Source organism: Heptranchias perlo, chromosome 26 (genome assembly GCF_035084215.1).
Source record: "Heptranchias perlo isolate sHepPer1 chromosome 26, sHepPer1.hap1, whole genome shotgun sequence".
Taxonomy (NCBI): Eukaryota; Metazoa; Chordata; class Chondrichthyes; order Hexanchiformes; family Hexanchidae; genus Heptranchias; species Heptranchias perlo.
The window spans coordinates 27940680-27947210 of NC_090350.1; positions in this window are offsets into that span (position 1 = coordinate 27940680).

Genomic DNA, 6531 nt, shown 5'->3' on the forward strand with positions numbered 1-6531 from the left:
GATGCTGAGTCGTTGAGTATATGCAAGGCTGAGATAGATAGATTTCTGGGCTCTAGGGGAATCAAGGGATATAGGGATCGGGCAGGAAAGTAGAGTTAAGGTCGAAGATCAGCCATGATCTTATTGAATGGTGGAGCAGGCTCGAGGGGCCGTATGGCCTACTCCTGCTTCTATTTCTTGTGTTCTTATGAGTGAGATTGTTAATTTAATGCTAACTTGTGAACATTATTGTGCCACGGGCTCCTGCCTACTTGGAACTGGGTTGAAACTGGACAAACTCATTTTAGGTTGTATTTGATCATTTTAAGCCTGAGGTGGATTTGAATCCTGATTCCCGAAGTTGAAGGACAGATTGCCAATCCAAACCCTCCGTGCCATCCAATTCCATCCCCATGTGCATAAGCATTCAATAATTGAAATGAAGACCTGTTGCACTATCTACGCTAACTCATTCTTTTCTAGAACTTCAAAATTGTGTGTTCCTTACCTCTCTCAGTTTTCCTTTCCTACTCACATCTCCTGGCTTTCAGAACCCAAATTTGGCATCACCCAATCACCATCAACAACAATAACAACTTGCACTTATATAGCACCTTTTTAATGTGGCAAAACATCCCAAGGAGCTTCACAGCAGCATAATCAGACAAAAATTGAAACTGAGCCAAAGAAAGAGACATCAGGTCAGGTGACCAAACACTTGGTCAAAGAGGTAGATTTTAAGCAGGATCTTACAAGGAGAGAGGTGGAGAGTCAAAGAGGTTTGTGGAATTCCAAAGCTTAGGGCCTAGACGGCTGAAGGCACGGCCGCCAATAGTGGTGGCGCAGGAAGTGGAGGATGCACAAGAGGCCTGAGTTGGAGGGACGCAGAGTTCTCGGAGGGTAATGGGGCTGGAGGAGGTTTCAGAGATAGGGAGGGGTGAGGCCATGGAGGGACCACAACTTGATTTACCTGGTCTTCTCTCCTACTTTTTGCAATGTTGCTAATGTAGAGCTCTTGGCCCTCCATCTTGGTTTCACAATGGAACTGATACATTATTGGCCAACATTTATTTCCTGACTGTTTCTTCCAGTTATGAACATTAAGGAAACATTAAAATCCATTCATTGTTAACAAAAAGAATGTCAGCAAATAGGCACTTTCTCATAACCAGGCACGCTAAAATATAAGGAATCCACAAAAAGACTTTTTATGGATGTCTGGAACTGATTCACGAACTTTTATTGAGTTTATTAAATCTGACCTTTGCATCGCTATTGACCTCCACATTATTTTGCAATCTAACTGTTTTAAGCGTTATCACACGGAAAAATACAAAGAGCAGAGACCGAAGCGACCTTGAAAAAGCACAAATTAAAATGGACTTGTTTGTGAACGTGCTCTGCTGATAACATGGGCTAGAAATGGTACTGATAATCTCTGTTACATATTTCACCCACATAATGTTCTTAAATAGTTTGACGTATTTCCTGGCTGAGAAACGTTATATTTGATAATTATAAGTCAGTACAATGCATTGTTTTATGAGTGCAAACATTTTTAAAGTGGGTGAAATATAATATTTTCTACAAACCATTCCTGCTGCCTTAAGCTTCGATACGCCACATCTTGAAAGTATCCAGATGGGAACTAATTGAGAGCAAACATCCCTAAACTGTTTTCCGATGAGTTAATTTTCCCCACAGATTTAATTTGCCATCGAGAGATTATAGGACCAGTGAATACTGAATGGCGATGAGACGTGTCCGACTGAAAATCTTTATGGCTGCAGATCACGATCAGGTGCAATGACTTCGGGAATGAACCAACCTCAGCACAACACTGTGTCAGGGTCAAAGTGGCCGGAGTCCCAAACCAGGCAACCCAAGAGATTATGCTGAACTCAACCATTGGGTGAAACAGATAGACATTTGTTACAGAAAATGCCTTTTCAGAGGCGGACCGTGGGCTCTGCAAAGGTGAGGCGGATGAAAGTAGATGCAGATGGCAGTGGGGATTTGAACGGCGCTTTAGCTGCTGTTTTGCTGGAACTGGGCGATTTGACAAAACATGCCATCGGCATATTCCAAGAAACCGAAGACCAGGCCGCTTCCCTACACCGGCGGTCTGCTCTCCTTAAAACTAAAGTGAAAAAATTACAGACTTATAGCTCCAGACTGAGGACGAGAGACATCATAATCCGTAAGTACAATGTAAGGGATTGTAACTTTTCACCTTTTCCTTTTGGAGATGGGCTGTGCGTGACCTGCAAGAAGGGTCGAGCACCTGTAACTGACCCACGGATTATTCTACTTTTGTCTCGAACACAACGGTTTCTGGATTGCACGTTAACCCTTCAGTGTTTAGACCAGTGATTTGCGATCAACATTGTCCGTGTAATGTGCTTTCTCTCCCTGCCTTCTGAGACTGCAGCATTTTTCTTGGGTATTAAATTCTACATTTTAAGTTTGTTGCATTAGAAATTGTGAATCTCGTTACAGCCACGCGGGGTAGCGGATGTGTTCAGTTGGAGTGAGGTATCAAGAATTTCCTTCACTCCAAACCTAACAGAGCTTCAGACTGATGGGTATGGGCCATCAGTAAATCATTACTACAATAAAAGATACACTGACGGGGTCTCCTGATGGCTCAGTGGTACATGCCCCATCTACAGACCATGGAGATCCCATGTTTTATCCCATGGTTTGCTGATCTGAGCTGGGGTGCAGTGGGGGCACTAGGATTGGAATCAGAATCTGTGGGCGAACGATGGGAGAAGTCAACCAGGACTCACCTTCCTGATTGAAAGTATCCAGATGGGAACTAATTGAGAGCAAACATCCCTAAACTGTTTTCCGATGAGTTTCTGAATATTAGGTGAGGACAGGATCAGATTTGGCCAATGATGTCTCCAAAAGTCATTGGGTAAAGTTTTGGATGGCTGCTGAATGCCTGTAGAACCAAACACCAACAACAACTTGTATTTATACAGCGCCTTTAGTGTACAAAAATATCCCAAGGCGCTTCACAGAAGTGTAATCAGACCAAAATTGAAACTGAGGCAAAGAAACATAGGAACAGGAGTAGGCCATTCAGCCCCTCGAGCCTGTTCCGCCATTCAGTTAGATCATGGCTGAGCTGTACCTCAACCCTATTTACCACATCCTTTGATCCATATCCCTTGATAGTCTTACCCAACAAAAAACTATCAACCTCAGTCTTGAAAGTTTCAATTGAGATTGAAAGAGATATTAGGAGGGGTGAACAAAAGCATTGTCAAAGAGGTAGGTTTTAAGGAGGGCCTTAAAAGAGGCGAGAGGTGGAGAGGCAGAGAGGCTTAGAGAGGGAATTCCAGAGCATGGGGCCTAGATAGCTCAAGGCACTGCCACCAATCATGGGACAAAGGAAGAGGGGGATGCACAAGAGGTCAGAGTCGGGCTACTCCTCCAGGAGTCGCTGCCTTCAGCAGACGAGGAGAGAAAATTGAGAAATGGGTATTTCAATGCAGCTGCTGAAATATTTTGCCACAAAAAATGTTAGTTTAAAGGGGATTTCTCACAATCTGAAAGGGAAAGTGCACATGATTTATATTCTGCACAAGCAAAGTGATAACATTTTTGTGATGTGAAGTCAGTGCATCAAGTACATATAAAATGGAGAGCTCTGGGGTGGTACAACATCATGATCTATAAAGTAATAATACCTGCTTTTATCATTTACTCTCATGTTGCTTCTTTCTTCCCTCTCCTTGGTTTACCCTAGCTGTTTTTTTTCTGATTCTGTTCTTTTTTGCAGTTTGGGATGGTTTTTCTCTACTAGTGTTTCTCTGCTTCCAAGGTGGACGACCTTGTCTCCATTTTTTTTACTTTCTCTCACTCCCCAAACCCTGCGATGATTACAACCTCACCCAAATGGCCATTATTCACATGAGAGCACTGACAGTTAGTGGCAGCAGGCTGCCTGACTGTGGAGACAGTACTACTGAGCTTGACTCTCACGCAGCATCCACACATGGACACTTTTAGCAGGGAAATCAATGGAAATGAAAACCAGACAGGTTCTGTAAAATGGGGACCATTTTTACGCCCGGGTGAGAAGTTGAAAACCTACCCCAATGTTTTCAACTATAATGAGTAGAATGGGCCTAAGTTCTCTGGAGTTTAGAAGAATGAGAGGTGATCATAGAAGTTACAACATGGAAACAGGCCCTTCGGCCCAACATGTCCATGTCGCCCAGTTTATACCACTAAGCTAGTCCCAATTGCCTGCACTTGGCCCATATCCCTCTATAGAAACATCTAAAATTCTTAGAGGGCTTGACAGGGTAGATGCTGAGAGGCTGTTTCCCCTGACTGGAGAGTCTAGAACTAGGAATCGTAGTCTCAAGATAAGGGGTCAGCCATTTAGGACCGAAATGAGGAAAATTTTCTTCACTCAGGGTTATGAATCTTTGGAATTCTCTACCTCAGAGGGCTGTGGATGCTCAGTCGTTGAGTATATTCAAGACTGAGATCGATAGACTTTTGGACACTAAGGGAGTTGAGGTAGAAGATCAGCCATGATCTTATTGAATGGTGGAGCAGGCTCAAGGGGCCATATGATCTACTCCTGCTCTTATTTCTTATGTTCTTGTGTGTTTGAAAGGATGGATACGATTGCACAAGTGCTAGAATTAGTTTAATCTGGAACTAGCGTGGCTAGTTCTGGAGACTTGTGCTCCAGAACTAGCTGGGCCTCTAGTCAAACTGTTCCAGTACAGCTACAACACTGGCCTCTACCCGACAATGTAGAAAATTGCCCAGGTATGTCCTGTCCACAAAAAGCAGGACAAATCCAATCCGGCCAATTACCACCCCATCAGTCTACTCTCAATCATCAGCAAAATGATGGAAGGTATCGTCGAAAGTGCTATCAAGCGGCACTTACTCACCAATGATCTGCTCACCGATGCTCAGTTTGGGTTCCACCAGGACCACTCGGCTCCAGACCTCATTACAGCCTTGGTCCAAACATGGACAAAAGAGCTGAATTCTAAAGGTGAGGTGAGAGTGACTGACCTTGACATCAAGGCAGCATTTGACTGAGTGTGGCACCAAGGAGCCCTGGTAAAATTGAAGTCAATGGGAATCGGGGGGAAAACTCTCCAGTGGCTGGAGTCATATGTAGTACAAAGGAAGATGGTAGTGCTTGTTGGAGGCCAATCATCTCAGCCCCAGGACATTGCTGCAGGAGTTCCTCTGGGCAGTGTCCTTGGCCCAACCATCTTCAGCTGCTTCATCAATGACCTTCCCTCCATCATAAGGTCAGAAATGGGGATGTTCGCTGATGATTGCACAGTGTTCAGTTGCATTCACCCCTCAGATAATGAAACAGTCTGTGTCCGCCTGCAGCAAGACCTGGACAACATCCAGGCTTGGGCTCATAAGTGGCAAGTAACATTCACGCCAGACAAGTGCCAGGCAATGACCATCTCCAACAAGAGAGAGTCTAACCACCTCCCCATGACATTCAATGGCATTACCATCACCGAATCCCCCACCATCGAAATCCTGGGGATCTCCATTGACCAGAAACTTAACTGGACCAGCCACATAAATACTGTGGCTGCAAGAGCAGGTCAGAGGCCGGGTATTCTGCGGTGAGTGTCTCACCTCCTGACTCCCCAGAACTTTTCCACCATCTACAAGGCACAAGTCAGGAGTGTGATGGAATACTCTCCACTTGCCTGGATGAGTGCAGCTCCAACAACACTCAAGAACATAGGAACAGGAGTAGGCCCATTCAGCCCCTCGTGCCTGCTCCGCCATTTGATAAGATCATGGCTGATCTGTGATCTAACTCCATATACCTGCCTTTTGCCCATATCCCTTAATACCTTTGGTTGCCAAAAAGCTATCTATCTCAGATTTAAATTTAGAAATTGAGCTAGCATCAATTGCCGTTTGCGGAAGAGAGTTCCAAACTTCTACAACCCTTTGTGTGTAGAAATGTTTTCTAATCTCGCTCCTGAAAGGTCTGGCTCTAATTTTTAGACTGTGCCCCCTACTCCTAAAATCCCCAACCAGCGGAAATAGTTTCTCTCTATCCACCCTATCTGTTCCCCTTAATATCTTATAAACTTCGATCAGATCACCCCTTAACCTTCGAAACTCCAGAGAATACAACCCCAATTTGTGTAATCTCTCCTCGTAACTTAACCCTTGAAGCTCGACACCATCCAGGACAAAGCAGCCCGCTTGATTGGTACCCCATCCACCACCCTAAACATTCACTCCCTTCACCACCGGTGCACCGTGGCTGCAGTGTGTACCATCCACAGGATGCACTGCAGCAACTCGCCAAGGCTTCTTAGACAGCACCTCCCAAACCTGCAACCTCTACCACCTTGAAGGACAAGGGCAGCAGGCTCATGGGAACAACACCACCTGCACGTTTGCCTCCAAGTCACACACCATCCCGACTTGGAAATATATCGCCTTTCCTTCAGCATTGCTTGGTCAAAATCCTGGAACTCCCTACCTAACAGTACTGTGGGAGAACCTTCACCACATGGA